The sequence below is a fragment of the Vombatus ursinus genome, unplaced genomic scaffold, assembly GCF_900497805.2.
Source record: "Vombatus ursinus unplaced genomic scaffold, bare-nosed wombat genome assembly UNPS02009770.1, whole genome shotgun sequence".
Lineage (NCBI taxonomy): Eukaryota > Metazoa > Chordata > Mammalia > Diprotodontia > Vombatidae > Vombatus > Vombatus ursinus.
Genome location: NW_020949548.1, coordinates 10,570,240 through 10,596,573, shown reverse-complemented (window position 1 = coordinate 10,596,573; position 26,334 = coordinate 10,570,240). Strand labels below are relative to the sequence as shown.

The 26,334-nt window shown below is 43.3% G+C and overlaps 1 protein-coding gene across 5 annotated transcripts in view; it reads left to right on the top strand.

Annotated features, from left to right (window-relative positions):
- Positions 1-5,141: 5,141 nt before the first annotated feature.
- TEAD1 (TEA domain transcription factor 1) overlaps positions 5,142-26,334 on the top strand; it is a 313,180-nt gene continuing 291,987 nt past the window's right edge. For 4 of the 5 annotated variants that reach the window (XM_027852534.1, XM_027852530.1, XM_027852533.1 and 1 more), the window contains exons 1-2: positions 5,142-5,232; positions 6,281-6,436. The gene's annotated coding sequence lies outside the window, so the exon portion shown is untranslated. The remainder of the gene's footprint in view (positions 5,233-6,280; positions 6,437-26,334) is intronic. The other variant, XM_027852532.1, reaches the window with a different exon arrangement.

Here is a 26,334-nt window from a genome sequence, read left to right as displayed (position 1 = left end):
AAGAAGAAGAAGAAGAAGAAGAAGTAGAAGAAGAAGAAGAAGAAGAAGGAGGAGGAGGAGGAGGAGGAGGAGAAGGAGAAAGAGAAGAAGGAGGAGGAGGAGGAGGAAAGAAAAAAGAAATGAGAGATTTAAGAAGGTAGAGTTCATTTATAGTTGGCATGATCACAGAATGCTTGGTATAAGAGGTAATACTTGAAGGAGGAGAAGGATTTCAAGAGATAGAGATGTGAGTAGAGACCATACTTGATGTGGAAGACAGTATGGACAAGGGCAGGATGAGATTGGAAAATGCTGAATAGTCTGATTTTGCTCAAAAGTATCACATATAAAGGGGAATAGTATTTGAGATGGCCAGAAAGGAAGGTGCCAGATTTTTGAGGGCCTCAAATACTAGGTTAAGTAATTTGGATTTTATTTCATAAACAATTAAGAACCACTGAAAGTGTTTGAAAAGGAGAATAACATGATTAGACTTGTGCATTAGAAGATCATTCTTAATAATCAGAGCTGTCTAAAAATGGAATGGGCTGTTTTCAGGGTGTGTGGGGAGGAGGGGGAGAGTTCCCTGTTGCTGGTGGTCTCCAAGAACTTTCTAAGTTTTAAAGCACTACAGAAATGTGTGTTATCATTATGATGATGGGTATCCTATATTGGGGCTACTATTAAGAGTATTAATGCTTGTTTTGCATAGGAAATGGATGAGATGATCTCTAAAGTTTCTTTTCACGTTGAAGACTAGGATTTTACAAATTTGCTTTATCACAGTATCATAGATTTAAAGCTGAAAGTGATCTTAGTGGTTGTTTAGTCCACACCTCTCTCATTTTACAGATGAAACTGAGGTGCAGAGAGATTAAAAGACTTGCCAAAAGTCACATGGGTATTAAAAAACAGTGAAGATTTGAACCCAAGATTCCGAAATCCATCTGTACTCTTTCCATTAAGGTTGGATTATTTGATTGCTTTCAGTTATTTCTTAACCCAGTTTGAAAGGGGGAAAACAGTTTTGGGTGCCTTTTAAAAATTGTTGGCAATAAACTTCATGATTTAGTTTAAAAATTGGAGCTATGTAATTACAAGGAAGGAAAAAAGCACTTATTAAGTGTGTGCCAGGTACTGTGCTAAGTGCTTTACAAATATTATCTCATTTGATCCTCACAATAAGTCTGGGAGATAGATCCTATGGACACTGATTGACAAAGAACATCACAAGAAAGCCACATTGAAGAGGCAGACATGGAAGGTGGCATGGTGCCATGGAAAGACCTCTGGTTTAAAGTTATGAGGACCAAGTTCAAATCCTGGCTATGTCACTTATTACCTGTGGGACCTTGGTCAAGTCACAACTTCTGGGCCACAATTTCCTCATTTGTAAAATGATGGGTGGGCTAGATGACATCTAAGGTCCTTTCCAGCTTTCAGTCTATGATCCAAGTGAGGAAGAGACTGTAGTGACCAGGTACTACTCTCTACTGTAGTGTACTGTTTTTGTCTATAAACAACTGAAAGGCAGAGGGTGGGAACTATAACTTAGACATTTGTCTAGGGTACTTAGTCTATCCCACCTAGCCTTGTTCAGCTATTTTTTTTTTTGAATGAAGTAATGAATACATGGAGGGGCTGAGGACAGTCTACTTCTTTTAGAAGAAAGCAAAAGCACTCCCCTGCTGTGCAGGACAGAAGAGGAATTTCAGAGCAATAAACACCAGCCTTGTAAGCAGGCAGGAATAGATTGAGCTTGGAATAAGTCTTGGAATTGTTCCATAGGTAAGGAAAAAGGTTAGCTAAATGCTGTTTATAATAGTGAGGTTTAGAGAAAAGAGTACTTTACTTGTCTGTAGGTGTTATATTATTTTGAACTTTGTTCTAACTTGTAAAAAAAATCTTGTAATAGATTATTTAAAATGTACTGTCAATTTAAGATTTTGTTTAAAAATTGAAATACACATGAATGAGTGGATTACATGCTATGTTCATATTTCTCCCAGTTAACTATCCCATTGAAAAGTTTCAAGTCATCCATTCAAGTGAAAGCATAATGTGTATGATTCTAACGGGATCATCTTGCAGACACAATGCAAACTCTCTTTCTCTTTCTCTGGATTAAGTGACTGCCCAGAGTCATACAGCTAGTAAGTGTTATGTGTCTGAGGGCAGATTTGAAATCAAGGCTGGTGCTCTATCCACCGAGCCATCTAGCTGCCCCATGAAATACAGACTCTTGAACATTCAGAGTTTTAGGAGGAGAGTTGGGAAGTGTGGGTCTAAACAGTTGCACAATGGTTAAATCATTATTTTGGCCTCTGTTTTCTAATCCATAAAATGCGTCTAATGATATCTCATTTCAAAGACAGTAATCTCAAGACTAAGTTAAAAACCATGTCTGACCCTACTAGAATTAAACCTTGTTTAATAAAAGGACTGATGATTATCAAGTGAGATGGGAACATGAATGTATTTATAAATTTAGGGAAATTCTTATCTGGGTATTCAAAATTTAAATCAGTATTTTTAAAAGTATTTAAAAAAATTAAATTCCTTGAGGATCAATGAGTTTAATATCTGGGAAATTCTTTGAGTTGCTTACCTGGAAGATTGTGTCAATCCAACAAGGTAACTAACAACCAGACTGGTGCTTACCCTTTCACTAATAACACTTTTAGGGGGCTTCTATCCTATTCTTACTCACTTTGGGTTTCAAGAGACATTCTAGGAACTAGAGAAAACCCCAGCCAGGGTAAGGACCTATAACCATTTTCACTTTAATGTCAAACGAAAATTGGGTTGTGAAACTGGGTCTTGAGAATCAAGAGAAAGCATCAGCCCAACTAAGGGGAACTCCAAAAACAGGAGGCCAGGGAGGGAAGTGTTGGCTTATGTGTAGGACACCTCAGTTACATCACTGTTCTGCTACTTGATAACTCTGTGACCTGTGTGTCCAAGGTCACGTGACCTTTCTCAGACCATTTCTCATATGCCTTCCTCAACTGACAGAGTTGGGGGGTGGGGAGTCTCCTTTTAAACACATGAAGGTGAAAAGAGTCATCCTTCACCTGTTTGCAAGACTACTTTTCCTTATGCACCTCCAGGCTGAAAATCTCTCAATTATTGCTCATCAAATGAAATCTAAACTTTTTATCCTGTTATTTGAGAGCCTTTCCCACCTCCCTCCCTCCCCCCACCCCTCATAGATAGGTGTTGAAATTCATAAAGCACTTGCCCTGGAGTCAGGAGGCCCTGAGTTCTAACCCAGCCTCAGACACTTACCTTGACCCTGGGCAAGTCAATTTCCACACATGTAAAATGGTGATAATAATGACACCTATTTCCCAGGGCTGTAGTGAGGATCACAAGAGATAATAATTGTAAAACACTTAGCACAGTGCCTGGCACATAATAAGTGCTATATACATTTTAGCTATATATTTTTTGTAACTATAGAGTATATTTATTTGCTGGTCTCTCCATCCATGCATCTTATCATGCCTATAAATCACCGTCGATCTCCGTCAGTACACCTCCATCAGTTAGAAGTGATCAGTCGCTTCTAAAACCAACCAAGATGATTTTATTTGAACTTCACTGCACATTCCATGCATTCTAAGGTGTATTCGGAGTAATTTGTGTGCATCTCTTTCTGCTACTCACTGGAAGCAAAAGTCTTTATCTCTCTCACACTGTACATAGCACAGGCTTCATAAACGGGTTTTCAAGGAGGCAAACTCCCTTTCTCCAGTATCAGAATGCTCTGTATAACATAAGTTTCCAAGGACTGTAGAATTTCAAATCTTTATAATCCTCAGTGCTAAGCACATTGGGGGTGGGGAGGGTGAGAGAGGGAGGAGGGGGAAGACAGCAGTTCGGAACTCTTGGTGAACGAATTCCCTTTACCAAACAACTTTCTGTTGCCGGATGCACTGAACAGTTCAGTGATTTACCCAGGGTCACACAGTCTACAAGAGACTGGACTTGAACCCAGGTCGTCCTGACTCCGAGGCCAGGCTGGCTCTCTACCGCCATGCTTTCATTAATGAACTCTTATTGTTCAGAAACTTCTAAGTTTGCGCCATGAGCCAAGCGTTATTCCCATTTCGCAGATAGGGAAAAATGAGGTACAGAAGATGGAGGGCAGGCCACTTTCCCAAAGTTCCCACAGCCAGCCAGGCGGTCCCTCTTGGTTCTTTCAGGTAACTTGATCTGCACTTTCCTCCCTCCCACCGGGGCCAAGGTGCCTGGCTTCAGCTTTTCTCTGCGACCCGCCCCAGCTGCGGACAAAGCGGGAGCTCCGGGGTCCGCCGCGAAAGAGAAACTCCACCCCCCAGCCTCGGGCCAAGTGGCCGGAGAGCAGACCAGTCCTCCGTGCGCACCGCGACAACCGCTACTACGGCTCCCGGAGCGCACGGGGTGCTCTCCCAGCTCCCGCGCCCGAGCCCCAGTCTCGGCTGTCTGCACCAGCCCGCCCCTTCCCCCTTCTTTCCCTCCCTTCTCCTTCCCTTTCTCCTCCTCTTCCCTCTCCTCCTTCCTTTCCCTCCTTTTCCCTCTTTCTTGTCTCCTCCCCTTCTTCGTCCCTCCTTCCCTCGACTCCACCCCCTCGCTGCCCTGGACTTCCCTATGACGTCACCGACGGCGGCAGGCCCCGCCCCCGGTCCCCGGGCGGCCGGCTGCATGACGTCACCAAGGTCCCACCCCTCCTGAGCGAGTTCGGTCCTCGCGTTCATTTCATTCCTCTTCTCATTCCGAACATTCTTAGCATCGCTCGCGCCGCGCCGCCCGAGCCCAAACAGCCGCCGCGGCCGCCGCCGGCTCGCGGGCACCGCTAAGCACTTTTTCAGACTTGATTAAATCCTGCGGGCAGCTCTGGGCAGCTGGGCCCGGGCAGCCTCTCATGCAGTGAAACCCACAAAAATAGCCGGCAGGAAAAGACCCCGGCCGCGCAGCCCCGGGGAGCCGAGGGAGCGGGGGAGCGGGCGCCGGGGAGCAAAGCAGAGCGGAGCCGGGCTGGGACCGGGGCTGGCAGAGAGGGGCGGCCGGGCCAGCCAGGAGAGGTGGAGAGGTGGGGGCGGCCAGGGCCGGGGCCGGGGGCTGGGGCCGGGCCGGACCGGGCCAGGCCCGGGGGGGGGTGGGGGTGGGAGAGACACCAGAGAGTGCGAGCAGCGCCCGGCGCGCGCCGCCAAGAAGTTTGCAATTGAATTGCAAGAAGCTGGAGGTGTTTTTGCAAAGGTAGAGTGAAAGGTAAGTTTCTGCGGGGGGTGGTGGTGGTGGATGCCGCTTCGCAGGGACCCTTGCACGAGCGTCACCCTCTTTCCTTTCTCCCTCCCGAGCTCTGTCTGTCTGCTTTGTGTGTGGCGGGCGGGCGGGCCGGCCGGCGGGCAGCGGGCGCGGGGCGGGGGATGGGGGGGGTCCTCCTGTTATGTTCCTCTGGCCTCCCTTCTCCCGGCCGCTGACCCCCCCCTTCTCCTCCTCCCCTTCCCCTCCCCCGGGCCCCCTGCAGGTGACCCGGGCGCGCGGCTGGGGGGTGGGGGGAGGCGCGAGACGGGGAAGGTGTAGAGCGTGGTCGGTCCGTCTGTCCGCGGGCTGGGCTGAGCCGAGTTCAGCCGGGGTGTGGGGAGGGACCGGAGCAGAAAAGGCGAGAGAGCGCGAGCCTGGCAAGTTGTTGAAATGGAGTTTTGCTGCGGAGTGTGAAGCCGGAGCTGCAACAGGCGGCTGCTCCCGTTCCAGCCCTGCTCCTCCTGTGGCTGCTTTCCCTGACTCAGTGTTTCTCACTTAGCCTCACACACTCCCTCACTCCCTCACACACACATGCATGCACACACACACAGCGCTCTCGTTCTCCCCCTCACCCCCTCCCTTCTCGCTTACACACATACACGCACACACACACACACACACACACGCGCGCCACACACGCACAAAACCTTTGATATTTGTCACATTTTTCGCCAAGAAGGAAGAAGTTAGTAGGAGCGAGCGAGCCGGAGGCTGGGTGGAGAAGCAGCCGCCACCGCCGCTTGCAGCAGCCCCGACCCGGCCCTGGCCCCAGCCCCGGCGGCGGCAGCAGCGCCCAGCCAGCCTGACATGAGCCCGCGCAGCCCGGTGCCCTGAGAACGGCCACCTCTGAAATACAGCAGCAGACACACAGAGAGAGCCAGGCAGCCAGCCAGGCAGACAGACAGACAGACCTCGGGCTCCCGGGCTGCTTCTGAGAGTGGTGCTGCTTTGGGGAACTTGGGGGGCTTCTGAAAGATGAAAGAAGGCATGTTCTTTTCTACTGCTCCTCTAGGACTGCTGCTGCTGCTGCCGCCGCCGCCGCCGCTGCTTAATTGCACATTCAAGTGGAAAATTTTCGGGAGTCAGCAGAAACATTGTGTCCCAAAAAGACTAAGTCGCAGTTACCACCAAACCCAGGAGGAGATTCTCCCTGGAAAACTTCCCTTCGGTAGGAAACCTAGGGGTTATTTGTTTGTTTACTGACCCAGAAAAGATCCAGGAGAAAACTGGAGCGGGTTGTGGTTACAGCCTTTGTTCGGCTCTGTTAGCCCTGGTTTCCCAAAGTCCTGCCGTACTCTTTAAAGGGAGTGAGAAGTTGTTAAGAATCTTTTCCTTTTCTTTGCCGGGGTTTTGTTTGCTTTATTTTTCTTAAGGCGGAGCAACATTTTATGTAGCAGAAAAACAGCGGGGGCTGACTCAGACCTCTTTTAAAAATACAGAACACGATTTTTATTTCTATTAATGTTTTCAAAAAATGTTTTAAGTTGCATAGTGTTACTGTATAAAAACATTTATGAAACAATGAAATACCAGCCACCACCATTTCTCTGGAGACTTGTTAACTTATTAGAAGCAAGTGGCTGCCTTTGATTTGCAGAAATGAAAATTGACCTCAGTAAGTACTGGAAACTTAGAGACCAGTTACTCTGCCTATAAAAAGGCCGGCCATGCATTTAAAAACAAAAACAAAACTACCTTGGGAGGAAGAAGCCCAGAACTGAAAGAGCAGCCATCAACCTTTTCAGATTTCGTTGTTTTTTTGTTTTTTATTAAAAAAAGTGCTACAGGTTGGAAATACAGCCTGTTGCACAGAAACTACAGTATCACTTATTCCCCAGCTCAGGTTAACCACATGACTCCCTTCTTTTTTTCTCTTCCTGATTTTTTTCTTTCAACTGCAGGCTAGTTGCTGTTTCAGGGGTGCTAAGTGCAGGTGGTTACCTGAATAAACAAGGATTACAGTTCTGTGCTGAATAAGTACATTTTAGACAAGATGTTTCGACATTCTGCAGCATGACAAAATGTATAAATCTATACATAACCTGAAATAATATTTGATAGAGATATTTAGCGGAAGGATCCAGTGGCATCCTTACAACAATGTACTAAAATAGTAGTCACAGTCAGAATTTTTTTTTTTCCTGGTGATTCTTAGATTTAAAATGGCTCCCTGCAGGATTTGCGTAGCAAATTGTCATTTCTAGAAACAGCTAGGGAACACCTTTATTAGGTTTTTGGGCAGGATTAGCAGCAAGGGCTAACTCACTCATCTAAAAATGAGTGCCAGGCAGGCAACTTGGGGAAGAAATCCCTTTCCTTCGGAAGGAAATGCTAGGACTAATTAAAAAGTGACTTCTGAACTCTTAAGTGGGTTGATTAGTCTTTGTAAACTGAATAATTTTGAGGGGAAAGGCTTAATTTTTTTTTCTAATCTATGTATCTCCAGGAATGGTCCTAGATTTTCTCTTTAGGTTTTCTCCTAATATGAAACTGTCAAATATCTGTTGTGATAAATAATAGCTGATTCAGATATTAAGTGCAAGAGGAATGTTTATTATTTCTTGATAGTATGTGAGTACCCGGACCCAAGTCATTTTTATTGCAAGAGCTCTAGTTTGACCAATAATTTAGATGGACTATCAGAACATTTTGTTTTCATTTTTGTTTTTGACCTTTTAATTGGAAAAGCAACCTGAAGAACAACAGGAGTATAGGGAAAAGCTTTGTGCTTAGTTCTTGACCACTGTATGTGATGCTCTCCAAAGTCCCTGAAGTTGGGTGCCAACCCCATGAGAACATGTGAGGAGAAAAAATCAACATCTGCATAATGACATTTTACCTAAAGTTGCCAGGGAGGAATGCTCACTTTGCTGTGAAATAGACTTGAAAGTGAATCTTCAATTTGAGAGAATGAATTCTGTTGTGTGAGGGCTTTTGCAGGAGAGCTGATGGCTACAGGAGAGGTGTTGGTGTGGGGAGAGAAGGTTAGGGAGGGTCCTGGACTCAGTTCTCCTTTCACTGACAGGATAATATACCTACTTTTGGTAGTCTCATTCTAGAGATTTTGAATGCATATTTCTCAGTCTTTCTTTTCTTCCTTTTTTTTTTAAAGAAGTAAAGTGACAGTAAGAAAAAAATATTTTTTGAAGTTTTTGACCCTATGTCTCAGTTTTACAAAAACTCCTTTTTGCTGTATAGAGCAGCTGCAAATAGAGAAAAAAAAAACAAAACACAACCCTCTTCAATGAAACAATTGTGGGTGAAATTTTAAAAGTAGGAGATAATTGTAGTATTTTATAACAACTAAGATGATATTGTAGTCATATGTTTTCAGGAGAGGTAACCTAAACCAGTTGTTGAATTTAGACCCCCAAGTGTAAAGATTTAAAAAAAAATATTAGATGCAAGAGTCATATCTTCAAAGTTTGCCCCCTTTAAAGATTACATGCTTCTTTATGTATTTGGATGTATCAGGGAGACATCATCTATCCTGATTACTTTTTCATCTCAGTCTTAACCGTTAGCTTAATTATACTGCCCTTAAGTGGAAATTGAAATGTAGTTGATCTTCTAGGTTTGTACAAATATAGGAGAGCGGTAATGACCACTTTCATTGTAGAATGTAGCTCACCTTTAAACTCGAAATCTTTTGGACCTAGCCTTGGGCCAGATTAGCAGCAAGAAAAAAATCACTGAGGAGGAAAAGGTTTGCAGAGAACTCATCTCAATTCCTGGTAAAACTTGGAGAGCTTCATCCCCAAGAGAGCAGGAAAGTTGGAGCCCCGACTTTGTCTAAAAACATGCAATGCGTTGTCTCCAGCTAACTGTTGTTCACCACATGCAGTTTATTTAATAGAAGTGGTTGGTTTCATTGAGCATATCACTAGATTCTGAAAGCAGTATTATAAATTGATTCACTTTTTGACAAGTTCAGGCTAATCCGGGAGACCTAAGAAGTGCCTGTGTTGATGACTGGTAAGAGGGACTGAGGATGGCTTAAAAGATGAGTTGGGATTCATGCAACCAATGTAGCATTTAAATTATAGGCCAGGCTTCCTTTGAACCTACGTTAATACCGTATTTTCATCGTGAACTTTCACAAAGTTGATAAAATCAAGTGTCCCACTCCAACCTCTCTGTTTATTGCCATCTCAATGTTTATGATTTTTTTTGTATAGTTTTTAAAAATTAGCCAATTTAGTTTCCATTCTTACTATTAGGTATCCCCCCCCCCCAACTTAATATATGGTTTGTAACAGTGAATTTCTTGTTCTTTAAATTCTTCAAATTTTAAAACATGCTCTAAATTAGAATGTTTGTGTTGTCAGAGCCTGGATTAACTTCTGAGACCTCTCATCAGAATCTCTAATGTTTTGATTAGAAACCACCATCTTTGTCCAGTAGTACCTGAGTTCAGAGTGGAAGCTTATAGGTTTCTCCAGACCCTTTTGGACTTTGTCCTAGTAACAAGATTAGTTGCTTCTGACCATTAAAAGAAAAAATGATTGTTGGGAGAGTAACTTTCCGTCTCCGGATGGGGTTTTTCTTTGTTCTCTATATTCTTAACTTGGGGGTTGGGTGGTGGGTACTCCAGAAATGTCTTGGACTGGCTGGGAAACTTTGCAAACTGTGGCAGATTGTTTCTTTGGATTGGCTAAGGCCATAGGGCCCTTCAGGATTTGCAGCAGTCCCGGCAAGGGCATCCATCACTTCTCACTTAGCCTTTGTCTCTCCTTTTTTGCCTGGCCTATCCTGGCCCTCCCTTCTACTCTTCTTGCCCTTCTCCAGATGCAGGTTGCTATTTGTGTTTTGCTAGATCTTCCTCAGTAGTTTTAGTTGGAATGGCTTCTTCCTGAGGCGGGGAATGAATTTCAAAGAAGAAAGGGAGAGCTGGCCTTATTCATTGTGATTTAGAATCACAATCGGTAGCCTCCAGCAGTATTGGGATTGCCGGTAGGTATTTGACAAAGTTTAGACTTTTGTGTAAAGTGACTTAAACATTGTTGACTGAGTGTAAAACAATGTCAGGGCTGTTGTTTTTACAGAGATATAAACTGAAAAACTGCTGCTAATGGTGGGAAATGTTAATTATGTGAGAACATATTGAACTTATATTCTCTGGCATGAACTTTTTAAAATGCATCAACTGCTGCTTTTTTTTTTATAGACACAGCTTTCTAATTATCATAATTCAGTACAGCTCTGCCTTTGGATGGATTTCAAGTGCAATCTCAACTTAACATGAAAGAGGATCTTTTTTTTTTTTTTAACTGAGAATGTTCACAAAAATTGGAAAAGCTCATCAGAGACTGTTGTTATACTTAGGTGGGGGTAACTGGGGAAAATAGCATGTGTGTGCTTCTCTGTGCCCATACAGCCAGCCACCACGGAGGCTGAGAAGAAATGGCTGTTGGATTTTCCCATCTCCCAACATGCATCCCAACACATTTTTTTCCCTCTTTTGAATGCCACAAGCTGATGAACTCAATATTGCAAACCATTATCCTCTTTTTTTTTTCTCCTGCCATTCCTGAAATAGTAAATTAAATAAATAGATTAGCATATTATTACCATCTGTTAATAGTCTCTGAAAAGATGGTAAGGAACAAAAATCTAGGAAATCTTGTTGGATTCACTTGATAAAACCATAGTTATCTTCGATAGCAACTTCTGCATTTAGAAGTTGACTTTATGTGCTGCTCTTTACACCTTATTCTTATGGCATTTGACTAAGTCAGTTTCAATTCTCTGGTCTTCAGGCCCTTCTCTGGTGATGCTTTTTTTCTACTTCATTTAAACTTGGAATAAACAAACACACACTGAAGCACTAAAAATTCTGTTTAAACGTTAACTCTTAAGTGGGCTCAGATTTTCAGTTTTGAGAAGGGACAGCTTGACTTTTAACCCTGATGTATACACCCAGAAGGCATCACAGAAATGCAAAGAAAATCTGTGGAAACAAAATGACTTCATTTGCTCTGGCTTAGGAACCAAATTCACTTCCCTGGTGGTGAAATAAAAGGAGCCAAGTGTTTTAAATAGCCACTCCCCAAGGCCCGCCCCACCCACCCGCTTGCCTGCCTTCCCCAGTGTTTGGAGAAAAGCTCATTGTCTGTATAGGAGCTGCCTCCTGTAAACCTCCCCCACCAGGCAGCTCCATTTCTGAAGTTGACATCTGGTTTACTCTTTGTTCACCTGATACACACAGAGTCCACATATCTACACTGTGTCTGTGTGTATGATGTGTTTTGAAAAGGGGGTGGGGGGTGGCGGCATGTATCAAAGTGGAGGCCAGGGCATAAGTAAAATGCAAATTTAGGCGAGGCACTGGACTGGCGCTATCAAATTGGGCTCTCTAATGGGCAGTCGTGTGGTGGCCTTTGTTGTGGAAGCAACAGGCAGAAGAAGTTTGTGGCACCATATGGCTGGGATGTGCTTCAGATAAGCTATCTGCTGATGGGATTTATCAGCTGTGTTTTTTGATATGGGCTCCTTTGGAGAAAACCCATTCATTACTCATTCCTACCTTGGGATTCCCAAGTAGCCTTTTCCTGTGAACCATCATCTCTTCCCCTCCTCTTTTCCTTTTAAATTCAGAGGCTAGGAGACAACAGCTGTGAGTTTTCTAATGAGCTAGCCTCCACTTTTAGTTCCAGAAGGGACTGAGACGGTGGCAAGCCGGTCTGAGAGCACTTTCCCCCTAAAAGATTCACCCGACACTTAGAGTAACCTAGTGTACAATTCCTTTTGAACAAATGAAAAATTCCTTTGAAACAAAGCCTTTTAATTGAGTTTTCTCTTAAAGAGACCATTAGCGTTATGCTTTTAAATTGTGGGGAAGGTGCTGACTTTGATCTGGAGGTCAGGAATAGAGAAATAGCTTGGTCAGGACCAAGAATTGTTCAAGTGGGAAATGCCTCCAAACTCAGCTGCTTCTTTGACTAATGGACCCATGGCCTGTGGCTTGAAAACAGCAAAGGGCTTTGTTGGGCTTGAACTTAGCGGGAGGAAGGCTTAGCCTGATGGCTCCTTGGGTGAAGAGGGGCAACTTTGTCCTTCCTTGTGTCTCATCCTTAGGGTACTGTTGCCCCCACCTTCCTATCCATAAACAGTGATTAACCTTCAATTCTCTTTACCCACCCTACCTCAAAAGTTTAGCTCTCCACACTAACCATTCCCTAAGGAGGGAGGTGGAAGGAAGGGGTTGAGGAAGTATATCACCTCCCTCTCTCTTTCTGGTTCTGAGCACTTCCTTTTAATTGGGAATTCACAGCAGCTCCAGCAGACTGGGGATGTACTTTCCAGAACATAAAATTGTATCACAATAGAAAGTGTGTGTGTGTGTGCGTGTGTGCGTGTGTGTGTGTGTGTGTGTGTGTATAACCTTGTTCCTTAATGGGATTTTACCTGTAGTTATACAACGGACAACCTATATCCTGAGTCTTTATGGAATAACTCTCTTGCTCAGACTGAAAAATATGCCCCTGACCTCTACTTGGAAGTAGTGCAGTGCTGGTTGTAAGACGAACAGGATTTGCTATCCTTTTGCCTGGCATAAATGGTTTTTCACCCACTCTCTGGGCGTGGGTGGGGAGATGTGATCTATGAGTATGAAGCCAGCTGTTAGCTGGAGCTTTTAGGGAGGTGCTCAGAGTGCCAGGTCCTTGTCTGGATGCCCTCAGTGATCACACAGGGACGGCATTGGGAAGGGGTTGTTTGAGTAGGCTAAGGCCAGCTGCCATCTATCCATCCCTCACCACCCTCTCTTACCCTTCTCCTCCCTTTCCTTCCTGCTTTGGCACTGCCACGAGCCTGGTGGTTCTCAGTCTTCCGTAGCTCCATGACACCCACCTAGCTTACCTCACATGCCCTTCTTGAAGAGAGAGAGCCAAGCAGGTGATTCAGAAAAGGCCAACAAGGTCATCTGGGAAACAGAGAACACACATTATAGAGAGGGAATTAGAGCTCAGGGACAGGTGAGGAAATAGTAAGAGAGCACCTAACCCCTTTAAATTAATATACCTTTGGATCCTATGGTCCTGAAGTAACTTGTAGACTCGACTAAAACCAACATTAGTAATTTTTGAAGAATTAGAGATGACTAATTATGCTAGTTAAAAAAAAGATTTTGGATAGTCTACAAACTTAAGAAACATAATTCCTAGGATCATAGGATTTACTGTTAGAAAGGCTCTTGGAGGTCATCTAGTCCAGTCCCCTTGTTTTGCCGATGTGGTAAACTGAGGCCCAGTGAGAATAAATGGTTTGTCTGAGATCACCCAATTATTAAGTGTCAGACCTGAGACTCAAATCCAGGATACTTGGTTACAAACCCAGGATTTCCATTAGAGCATGCTACCTCCCTTAGGTTTGGATTCCCAGCCAAGTTCTAGAGATTATTAAACTAATGGATTGTGAGCATTTTGGGGCGGGGGGGGGGGGGGGGAGGTGATCACTAGGAACTAGCATGGATTCATAAAGGATGAGTCATGACAAACTGTAACTTCATTTGAAAGTTGGTAGATCAGGGAGATTATTCCTGAGATGTATCAGGAAGACATTTGTTGTATTATCTCCTGATATTGTTGTAGGAAACATGGAGAAGGAATGTAAGTTGGGTGACTGGTGGATTCCTAGGTAATTGAACAACCTTAGGCAAAAAATGTTAATAACATATTGGTCTCTAGTCCTGATCTTTTACTTAGCGCCAGACCTCCGTGTTCACCCAGACATTTCACAAGTACCCCAAGATCAACTTGTCTAAAACTATATTACTTATTTCCCCCTCGCCCCTTCTCAAACCGCTGCTCTTCCTGACTTCATTCTTTCTGTGGCACCATGATACCCCTAGTCTTCCCTGGACATATTAGCAGGTGTGGTGTGTAGATTTGAAGTCAGAGGACCTGATTTTAATCCTGATTCTTTAACTTACTGCCCACGTGTCATCGTGCTACCTCTCTGGCCCTTAGTTTTCTCATTTGTAAAATGAGAGAGCTGGACTGGATGACCTAAGGGCCTCCCTTAGCTATGATATTTTGACTGTTGTCTCCCCTTCCCTTCTCGTATCCAGTCGCTTACCAAGCATTGTAGATTCAGTCTCTGCAATATCTCTTACACTTGTCCCCTCACCACCATTTTAGAGCAGCAAGATGGTGTAGTAGATAGAGAGCCAAGCCTAGAGTCAGGAAGACCTGAGTTCACATCTGGCCTCGGACACTTATTAGCTGTGTGACCAGTCATTTCACCCTGTTTGCCTCAGTTTCCTCATCTGTAAAATGAACCGGAGAAGGAAATGGCGATCTACTCCAGTATCTACCAAGAAAACCCCAAATGGGGTCACAGAGTTGGACACAACTAAACAACTCCATTCTAACAACTACCGTCATAGTGTAGCATCTCATTACTGCCTACCCACATTATCTTAAAAGCCCCCTAACATATTACCATTACCCCCCCCACCCCCCCTTCATACAACAGTGAAATGTCTTTTATACGACTACCAGAATAATTTTTATTACGTATCTGGTCATGTCACTCCTGCCTCCAAAATATTTTGTTTGCCTTGCTCATTTGAACTTTATGCAGATGGTATTTTCTTGACATTCAAATCATACACGATCTTGCCTCTACCCTACTCCCTTTCTAGTCTTCTTTCCAATTACCATCCTCACCCTGCACCCTATAACACACTCTGCTCAAACTAAGCTAGTCTAGTCTGTACCTGCTTTCCTGTCTTCCTGGGGTGGTAGTGGGTTAATCGGTACACTCGTTTTACTTTCTAAGTATCTTTTCGGTAGGCTTTTCCTCTTTTTCTGTGCAGGAAGCTGTTCTAGGTGCTAGGGATACAATGACAAAAATGAATGGTCTCTGGCCTCAAAGAGCATACATATTTTCAGGTCCATGAACACAAACGTAATACATCTACACGTGCTTAGGGATACATAGTGGGTAAGTGTCTGAGGGAGCACATGAGTCTTCCAGACTTCAGATTACACTATGCTGCCTCATGCTAATCTCTGACTGAAGGGAGACAGAATGCTCTTTAGATATGGAGTATTATTCACAATTTGAGGAATACATTTTAAATGTAAGAGAACTCTACGTCAACATTCTGTGCTCATAGTTTAGGGATTGGGTGGGAAAGGAGAAAGACACTGTACATAAACAGTAAACTTTCTACTCACTGTGGCCTAAATCCAACCCAAATCTAGTAAGGCTCAATATTATTACATTTCATCTTTTTAGCTTCAGCCCACTCTACTAGTCCTTGAAGGTTTTTTGGGCATCTTGATTTTTTTTTTTTTATCCAGCGTATTTCTCCTAACTTTGTTTCATTTAAAAAAAAAAAAAGGAAAAGTATATCACCTCTGCTTTCTGGTAAGTCTCTCATAAATTATCTACTGATGAAAGCATATATTTAGCAAATTCAGTTAGGTCCACTTTAAGTACCTGCTCTTTGGAAGACATTAAAAGAAAAAAAAAATGTTCTGCCCTCAGAGAGCTTGCTGTCTAATGGATGATTAGAATATCAACAAAAGTAAGGTAGAATGAACTAAGGACAGCATATTTCTAGGCAGTGCATTTAAGAATTTTAAAGAGAAAATAATCAAAGTATAGGAATTTTGCCAGTGATAACAGAGCTGGGATATAGTGAATGAGTATTGTCATGCAGCTAGATGTCACAGTGGATAGAATGCTGGATCTGGAGTCAGGAGTACTCATCTCTGTGTTCAAATCCAGCCTCAGACACTAGCTATGTGACCCTGGGCAAGTCACTTCACCCTATTTGCCTCAGTTTCCTTATCTGTAAAATGAGCTGGAGAAGAAAATGGCAGACTACTTCAGTGTCTTTGCCAAGAAAACCCCAGGAAAGGGGTCACGAAGAGTCGGACATGACTGAAAAGTACCCAGCAACAAAATTGTCATGCAAAAAAAAAAAAAGATATTGGCAGGCTGGGAAGGTGGGCTAAAACTAACAAGTTAGAATTTAGCCTGCATTTAGAATAAAAAAGATCAGCTTTACCAGAACAACTAGGGGGAGGTGGTCATCCACTAAGCATTTATGTACAAATGCATTCAGGTCAAAAAGGCCTAGGTGTGGTAGTTGATTCATAACCTCAATATGAGTCAACTGTGGAACATGGCAGCCAAAAATAGTTAATATGACCTTAGGCTGCATTAATAGAAATAGAGAGCTTCATACATAATAGTTACTTAATAAATGGTTAATGAATGAATGCAGGAATTGAGTAGATGGTGTTCTAGTCATGAGAAAGCCCCACTGTACTTTGTACTGGTCCTACCACTTTTAAATCATTGTTTTCAATTGTGGACAGTACATTAAAGGTGGATTTTAATCATTTAGAGTTAAGACTCACCAAAGACACCAAGAAGACTTGGAAACCTGGCCGTAGGAAGTAGATTTAATTAGCCTGGAGAAGAGAAGACTGGTTGATAGTTGTGTTCTGAAATTTGAAAGGCTGTCACATGGAGGAAGGATTGGATTTCTCCTGAAAGGTGAAGTAGGACCAGTTTGAGCAGAAGTGTCACAGAGGTTGACTTCTGATGAATAAGACAACATTTCCTAAGAAATAGAATTGCCCAGTGATGGAATGGGCTGCTGCCTGATGGTGTGAGCATAGGTCACTTGAAGTGTTCAGGTGGAGGCTAGATGAGGACCTGTCAGGGATGCTTCCTGTAGGGTGTGGACTAGCGTAAGGATATCAAAATCTCAGCCTTCAAAACTGAACCAGCTGAAATGTAATTGGGAAACGGTTGACAAAATAAATAAAAATACAATAAAATATAGATAATGTTAATGTGTGGTTTTCTAAGTCAGTATGTGGCCTGCTGGGATCTGTATCTATTTCAGTTGACACTACCGTGCCAGGGGACCTGTTAAATCTTTCCCAACCCTGATTCTAGAATTTCAAGAAAAACTCACCTGCTGCTGCCACCCATGCTATTGAATACCAGTGATGGACTGCAAACTTAGAGTTGTGTATAAATAACTGAACCCTGTTAAAAATCATGATAAAATGCTTATTTCTTTTGCTTCCCCTCCCTCTCCCTGCATTACCTTAAAAGTAATCAGGTTTTACTCACATGAATATGCGTGAATTAAGATTTCTTCCCTAAGGACAGTCCTTTTACCTGTGCCTCTTCTGCGGCTAGAATTTAGAAGATAAAAGTCTTAGAAAGTTGCCTGAGGCTCAAAAGTGCTAATCCATTTGCCCTTGGTTATTTTGCTGGTGTCCGGAAATTTTGAATCCAGAGTTTCCTGACTCCCGAGTCCTGTTCTTTCTCCACTTTGCAGTCTCTCTACACATTGAATTAAGAAGAATTGACCATTGACTGTTTGTGGCAGTAGTGAGCCATAGCTAAGAGATCAGGAGTGTAGATAATAGCTAGTAGACAGGTTGGGATCAGGGAGTTTAGGAAATACATAATAAAGTGCCGTTGAGACTTGGGGCAAATCATTCAACTTCTCTGGGCTTCCCTTTCCTCACCTGTAAAGTGAGAAGGTGGGAGGCCCTGTAGAGTCCCTTTGAGCTATGAATCTGAGATGTCTAAGCAAACTCAGGTTCCTAAGACAGTCAATTACACTCTATAGCTTACTCCCACAGTCCCCTCAGAGCAGGTACCCAGTAGGAGAATTTCCAACGATTTCCACTGCAGTCTTTCTGAGGTGGCACCAGTAGCAGAGTGGTGTTTCCAAAAGACCAAGTGAAACCCTGGAAATCATTTAGCCCGTTCACTTTTTGGACCTCACTTTCTTCTAGTGCTAATTTTTTGTCATGTGATCCTGTAATTTTTCTCTTCATAGCCCTTTCAGATTCTGATGAGCTTTTCAAAACAGAGGTGCCTGCGGTGTAACATTTAAAAGCATTGGTTCATTTGCCTTTGAATGATTGGGAAAAAAAAAAAAAAGATTTTTTTAAGGTGTTATACTTAGGGGAAGGTTTAGGCTTTGAAGATTTTATTTTAGAACCTGAAAGAAATCCTCAGTTTTCCTGCTTATCTATATAATCCCTGTGGTCAATTGGCTTATCACTGTTCTTTGGTGGACTAGGTTATGTCCATAGACCTTATGTATTGGGGTGCCTAAATATGGGGTAAAAATAAGGTTTTAAAAGTTATTTTAAGACTTTTCAATTCTTGGTGGTTTCTATTGGCACCACTATTGATTTAGGTATTTTGAGCCCTTATTCCAAAAATCTTGTGCTAAGAGTAGTGTGTATAAAGGGGAAGGAAGGGAATAATCATTTCACCTACTATGTGCCAGGCACTGTCTAAGAGCTTTAAAAATATTATCTCACTTGATCCTCACGACAACCCTGTGAGGTAAATTCTATTATTATCCCCCTTTTATAGTTGAGGAAACTGAGGCAAATAGATGTGAAGTAAGTCACCCAACTAGGAAGTGTCTGAGGTTGGATTTGAACTCAGGTCTTCCTGACTCCAGACCCAGTGCCGTTAGCAGACTCAAAGCAGTATAATCAAGGGCAAATAAAAGTAGGGAAGATAATGACTGATGTGACTTTTCTTGTTCTTTGTGGTTTGTAATATAAAGTGATATAAAGAAAAATCAGAACCATGTTCTAAAGTCCAGTATGGTTTAAGGAAATGATCTTGGAACTTGAAGTAGAGACCTGAGTTCCGGTCTCTCTGTGACCTTAGTCCAATGTGAATTTTTGTTCTGTGAAACAAGAAGGTTGTTCCTAGCGATATTTAAAGTTCCTTCCTGAGCTCTTGTTGTATAAGAGGCAAATAATGGAGCCCACACTTATTTTAGTAAGCCTCAGTTTAAAAACTTGAGGCAGCATCATGCTGAGGAAGATGGAGTGGTGGGTGTGAGTGAGGCAGGAAAGATGCTGCAGTTTCTCTTCCAGCTGGGTGAGCCTGGGTGAGTCAATATCTCTGAGTCTCAGTTTCTTCCCATAAAAAATGACAGTTGGTTTAGGTCACAGCTTTTTAACCTTTTTAGACAGTCTGTTGTAGATTATAGACCCCTTCTTAAAATAATGTATTTACATGTGTAAAATTAAAATATGGAAAATTGGGAAGGAAGCCAATCATGTTGAATTAGTAATTAAAACAGATTTAAGAAACAAACAAACAAAAAACCCAAACAAACCCATAAATGCGTTCACAGACCTCAGGGTAAGAACCCCTGGCCTAGATGATCCCTTGAGGTTCCTTCCTGCCATAAATGAATATGATTCCACCATATCAACCCTGAGTTCTAGTTTGAGCTGTAAGCTGCTAATTACCTGTGACTTTGGGTGAATCATTTACTGTCTTTGGGCCTGGGTGTATAATTTGGAAGATGACCTGATAGAGGTCTCTTCTTAGCTTTTTGTTAAAAACTGATAGAATCAGTTCTTTCTCAGGGGAACCCTCTGGGAAGATACTATCTTGTTAAACCCATGCAGCCCGCCCAGTCCCTCCCCAAGGCAAGGATTTACATATTCCTTGAGGAGGTTTTTGAATCTTTGTTTTATCTTTCCTCCTTGGAGGGAGAAACAATCTAATGTCTACTATTCTCTACTTTTCTCCCTGACCCTAGCTGCCAATGCCTTCATCCCATCCTCCCACTCTGGTGTTCTCCAGGAGAGGAGAGATTTCAGCTCTCATGAATGCCATGTGAGTTTGGAGTTCCGCTAGGACTCTTCTTGTCTGGTTTTTGAGGGTGCCAGCCGTGCCAAGGCAGACCAAACCTTCCCAAGCCTCTGCAGCAGTCAGGGGACCAAGTTTTGGAAATCTGCAAGGCCTGATTCAGGTAGCTGCCCAGGAAGATGCAATAGCTGCTCTCTCCACGTCATTTTCAATATACTCTTTTATCTGGGATAGGCATATGTCAGACCCGTTCTTGGCCACCCTACCAGCAAGTGGTCCATTTCTAGTTTTCCTTCCTTTTTTTTTTTTCTCCTTCATTTCTAGAGCCTCACTGAGGTTAGAAATCAGACTCTCAGCTATCTCCTCTTCTGTATGCTGGAGGCCGGGTCTGGAGGTCTCAGTTTGGATCAACCTTGGTCATTTGTCCGTAGCCAGTGTTGTGGGGAGCCCTGAAGACCAGTTAGTGGCCTTAGTCATGTACTCAAACACACATCTGAAACTTCTGTTCCTTTGATTGTTTTCTCTCCCCTTGAAGTTAAAAGGGTGATTTCGGTTGGGAAAGGGGGTGTGTGATAAAAGGTGAGAGATCATGTCTGCCCATTCTTCTTAGCCGCTTGGCTAATCCCTTTCGGGACAATAGAATTTATCCTGCTGTGTGTCAGATCAGACTACTGTCAAATGGAGCCACTCTAGTCCCTGCATAGACCAGGAGACTGAATTATTTCTTGGCTTTCTGCTCTCCCAATTCCTTATTGCTTTGTTCTCCACATCCCAGTCCCCTCTGCCTGCTCCTAGTCACATCCTGTTGTATCCTTTCTGCTCATCTGTAAAATGGGGGTAATAATCCTACCACCCGTCACAGAATTGTTATGGGGAATGAATGAAATCATGCATTTAAACCTTGCAAAGACTATATAAATGCTAGCTAATATCATGAAGCAGATTCTTGTCTCCTGAGAGAAAAACAGCTTTGGAGAGAGGGTACTGGGGGTAGGGAGGAGAGAAGGAGGAAATGCCATTTGGGGTTTCATGCCACCTTTGTTCTTTTTGCTTTCATACAGTTAGTCCTATTTCTGTGCCCATGACTTCAACTGCAGTAACTTCTTAAAACCCCTGGCCCGCCTTCTCCCATTCCATGCTCCTGGTTCTCTGTTCCAGATCTTGCTGGGCTCATGCTTCCGTATTTAGGTCCCCTTTGTCTAAATCGCCGTTTTGACCGGCTGTTTTCTCTTTCTCTCTCTTTTCCTGGCTCTCTGGCTTCTTCTTTCATCTTGTCTCTGGTTGTTAACAACTTCTGACCACACCTATTTACCCTGTTCTGGACTCTTATCAGCCTAGCATTGATTAGCCTCCACTCTGCTCACCCTGAAGGAGGGCTTTTCTTATAAAGGTGTCCTGGGCTTTCTAAAAGGCACACCATGCTCTCTGGTTCATCATCATCAGGTTCATCATCATCATCATCGTCAAAGTAATAAAATATAACAATAGCTAACATGCACCTACTATGTGCCAGGCACTGTGCTAAGCAGGTTACAATGATTATCTCAGGTTCACATTGCATATTATTTATCTCTTTTGGTCCTCACAACAGCCCTGTGCAGTGGGTGCCATTATTATAACACCCATGCCATTATAACACCCATTGTACAGATAAAGAAACCGAGGATGAGAGGTTTCCCCCAGGTAACATAGCTTAATACCTTGGAGGCTGGTGTTCTCAAATGCAATAACAGATATAATATGCTTTGTAAACTAAGTGCTGGCTGTTATTAGCCTCCCAGCAATTGATTAACAAGCAGGCTATGTGCCTTTCAAATAAATACTCAGTGCTTAATATATATCTGTAGTTGATTTGTGCTGATAAACTAGCATTTCCTCTGCACGCTCGGGCTCTTTTTTTTCAGCCGTGTTTTTTACCAGTCTTTCTGAAACCAACCATCTCGCCCCCTTCAAAGCTACGAATCACGGTGTTTTTTGCTGAGAACAACGTCGTCACCTGAATCCTCAACCTCCCAGCATTGTTGTAAGGGAAGGAAATCTCCGAGAGCTCTATGTGCTAGTTGCCCAGAGCCGCCAGTCATTGTTAGGATAATTATTATTTTCGTTCAGGAGCCACTTGGGAGCCAACCTTCCTCTCCATGAGCACTCTCGCTCGTCGACCTGAGCCCTGCCTGTTTCTCTGATGTCATCCTTTCAACCCATTTCACAGTCCTGCCTTTAGTGTCTTTCTCCCCTGGTTGATTTTGTTTTGTCCCCTGCTTATTCAACAGCTTGTGATAATCTCCCCTCATTCAGAAGAAAAATAGGAGACTAAAAACCATAGGTGAACTTTCCCCTCTCCCCCTGCTATTAATAATTACTAGAAGTAGCAGATAATAATAACAATAATGATAATGGTGATAAAATAGTAGCAGACATCTATGAAGGTTTTCCGAGCACTTTCTGTGAATTCATTGTGTTGTTTGATCCTTGTAACCCTGTGTGGTAGGTGCTACCAGTTATTATGACCCCCATTTTACTATTGAATAGCCTGAGGCTGAGAGAGGTCTCATGACAGTGCCATCTTTCAGGTTTGGAGCCGCCCTCCCTCCTCCCCGAGTCCTTAGAAAGGGGCTCTGGTCTCCTTCAGCTGAAGAGCCACCTTCTACATGGAGTTTTTCCCGAATTCTTCTCTCTCCTAATAGCTCCCTTGTGTTTTATACACACACACACACACACACACACACACACACACACACACACACACACGTATGTAAAAATATATGGAAGAATATAGAAGTATATAAATACTTCTATATTCTATATTTAAATATGTTTATAAATATATATCTGTATACTTATATATTTCTCCATATATACGTGTTGTCTAGCTCAAAGAATATAACCCTGAGGGCAGGGGCTATCTCAATTTTTTTTTTCCTTTTTTTTAGGCAGTTGGGGTTAAGGGACTTGCCCAGAAGCACACAGCTAGTGAGTATTCTGTGTCTGAGGCTGGATTTGAGCTCAGGTCCTCCTGACTCCAGGGTCAGTGCTCTATCCACTGTACCACCTAATTGCCCCGCTATCTCACTTTTTTCTCTGTATTCAGTGCCCGGCTCTGGATAAGTCTTTATTGATTAAGTGATTTATTGATTATTGACAAGCCCAGGGTCATACTAATGTTAGAAGTAGGGTTTAAACCCAAGTCTTCTTGTTTCCCAGTCCAGTGATCCATCTGCTGCCTGCCCTTCTGCTTTTCACGAGTTCATTCCAGGTCATCGTGGAATTGAAGGAGGAAAGGATACAACATTTGAAATTTGGGTTCAGTGTTTGCTGAATTCTCAGAACGTCTAATAGGGAGGAGCTGATAGAAGTGGAAAATGTTAAAAGAAGGCAGGGGCTGGGGAAAGGGTTTAAATCAGTCAGTGCCACTGATTAAATGTCTGTTTTGTGCTAAGCTATGTGCTAAGTGTTGGGAATAAACCAAAATCAACTTGAGGAGTTTATGCTCTACTGGGCGAAATGTCATATGAGTATACTCAAGTGAATCTGTGAACTTACCGATTGTAGAATTTCCTCCTACCATTAAAGATTGCGTTCCATCCACATCTCCCTCCTCTGCTACTCTTGTCCATTTTCTCCCAAGAGTTCACCAAAAGGATCCATCCCAATATACTGGGAACCCCCCTGGTTTTATCCTGACACTACCCTGGCTTTCAACCTGTTATCTGTTGTCTTTGCTTTTGATCAGTCAGCCTTCCTTCCCTTCTGTCATGATTTTTATACCCTTAAATGTGTTAAGAATCTTCATTCAAATGGGATAATATATAAAAATGAGATACTATATGCAAAGCCTTTTGAAAATCTTAAAATTTTGTCAATATTAGCTGCTACTAAGATGTAAATATATATGAAGGAAAGAGTTTGTGTCTCTTGAAGCCCTGTGGGCTGCTTGGAGGAATCTGGGTTTGGAGAACCCTGACCATGGACAATTCTCTGAGCAGGATCTACCATATAGTAGTGATTGTAACATCATGAGAAGGTGAGAGATTCCTTATCTTGTTGCCAAACTGCTTAGCTGTCCAGTTTCTACGCTGCATTTAGATGATCCTGGAATGGCACATCTGTTCCAATAAATACTTGTTGAATTGAATTTGCATTCTTCTCCCTCAGGAATTTAAAAAGACATTCACTTCATGTCGTAGTCACTTAGAGAGTGAAGAATGTTTCTGGAAGCGGCTCTTTTTGAAGCTGCACGGGTTTGTACCTTTATGTCCTAGTTTGAATGCAACTATTGCAGAAAGTTCTTGGCAGGCCTGAAAGTCTTAAAAAAAACTGCATATTGTTTTACAAGTCTGCTAAGAGACGTATTTATAGCAATTCCTGCCTTTACTTCTTGGAAACCATTTCATGCCGGGGTTGGGGAGTTGCCGAATGTACCTTTGCAAAGGCATTGTTTAAAATCAGTAGAATGATAGAAGGCTCATCCTCTTTTTGGGGGCCCCCTTGGTTCTCCCTCTGGGCTTTCTGTAGTCATTTCTGTCCTGTCGATGGGACTGGGTTCTCCGTGAGCTTTTGGCCGCCCTGCATTCCCAGGGTGACTGGGAGAACTGGACAGCCCTGACTGGGAGATAATTCACAGTATCCTTGGGAAATTATCTAGTATCCTGGCCTGTGAGGCTTTGGAAACAAATTACGCATGCCTTCTCCTAAGCAGGCAGCTTTTTTTTTCCCCCAAGTAGTTCCTCCACATGAGGGAAAGTAGAGTTGTTACAGGATTCACCCCCAATTCCTCCCCTCCCTCAGGAGGAGGGGGTCAGAAAGGTCTGTGTTCAGCCACTGAGGCCTCTCTGCCCTGAGGTAAACTGGTTTTTCACAAAAGGAATTTTGATCATGGTCTTAATGCTCTGTGGGCCAGGGGAGCCTTCAGGAAGGCAAGTAGTGAAAAACTCCCAAAGAGAAAGCTGGATGAGAGCCAGTGACGTCAGTCATCTGAGTAAATCTGTTGGAAGAGGAGAAAGCCATAAAGCCTCTGCCAGCCCCGCCAGCCAGCAGTGCACTTTGGCCTTTCTTGGTCAACTGTTTTAACCGCTTTTTTTCCCTCCCAAAGTAGCCTGCCTTTTTGTGTGTGTGCTGTTCCCTCTACCCTGTCTTTTTTCTTTTTTTCTTCCCGTGGCCTCTGTGGTTCTGAAGCCTACAAACGACTTTTGAAACTCCCAAGCATAGTTTGGGGGGCGTGGGGAATTAAGACGCTGGGGTATCTGAGTGTGAATGCCTTTGCCTGGACCAATTTGGGACGTCTCATCTTGTGTTTGGTGGGTGGAGAGGTGCCCCCAAGTGTGGCTGTGTGGCAGAGGGAAAATGCCACATTCTCCTCATTCCCTTCTTCACTACCCCCCACACCAATAATTATTATTTTTTAAAACTTTTTGGAGGGAAGAAATACAAGGCTGGGTGTAAATTTAGAATTTAGGGTCACTATGGAGGATGATGTAGGAAAACCAGTTGGGTGACACGGGACTTGTTTGAGATTCCCATCCTGAAATAGTAAGCAATTTCTCTCCCTAATTTCTGACCATACACCTTCACCTCCATGCAGTTAGATATTTATGTCTAATATTGACAATAGCCACACCAGTTTGATGCTGAACATATGGTGGTGCCATAGATATTTTTATATCCAAGGGGGAGTGAAGGGGGGAAGGGGAATGAGACCTAAAAATAGGTGTGAGCTTTATTTATCCCACCTTGTGATCCCCTTCTGGGCCTCTGGCCTGTAGCCGGTTGCAGTCAGGCAGGGTCGGCTTCTGGGAATGCATCTCCTCCAGTTCCCATATGCCCCAGCCTCTCTTTTATTAGGAAATTGTTTTCATTGTTTCCATTACCATTAGTTCTGTTTGTTTGGTGCAAATATTAGTTTTAAAATGGGAGTTCAGCATCACTCAGATGGGGTTTTGAAGTTCCCCGAGCCTCCTGATCAGAAACATATTAAAAGCAGTATCTTATCCATGAATCATTAGATGAGTCAGTTCCTGAAACCACTACCAGCCTCGCAGTTCTTGGCTACAACCACGAGCAGGAAACCCAGGCTTCAATCACTTCCTCTCCCAGGGCTGGCTACGAGTGAGCGGTGTTAGCGGTGAGGTGATGCCGTGATGCCGCTCTAGCAGGCAGTAGGGAGATGTGTGTGTGTGTGTGTGTGAGGGACAAAGGCACTTGAGTCAATTTACTGAAACAGTTTATAATTTGCAGGCTTGATTTGAATGTCAGGCAGCGTTGGCATCCTCTGCTGGGCAAACCTAACCAAGCGGAGCCCGCGGTGTGAGGAGGGGCGTGGGAGGGTGAGGCAAAATTCTCTGGGGGAAAATGAAACAGATGAGAAAATGTTTGAGGAAACTTTGGTGTTCCTGAGATTCCTAAAACTTGTAAGCAGGCGGGCATATGTTAGTGACCAACGCTTCAACGACT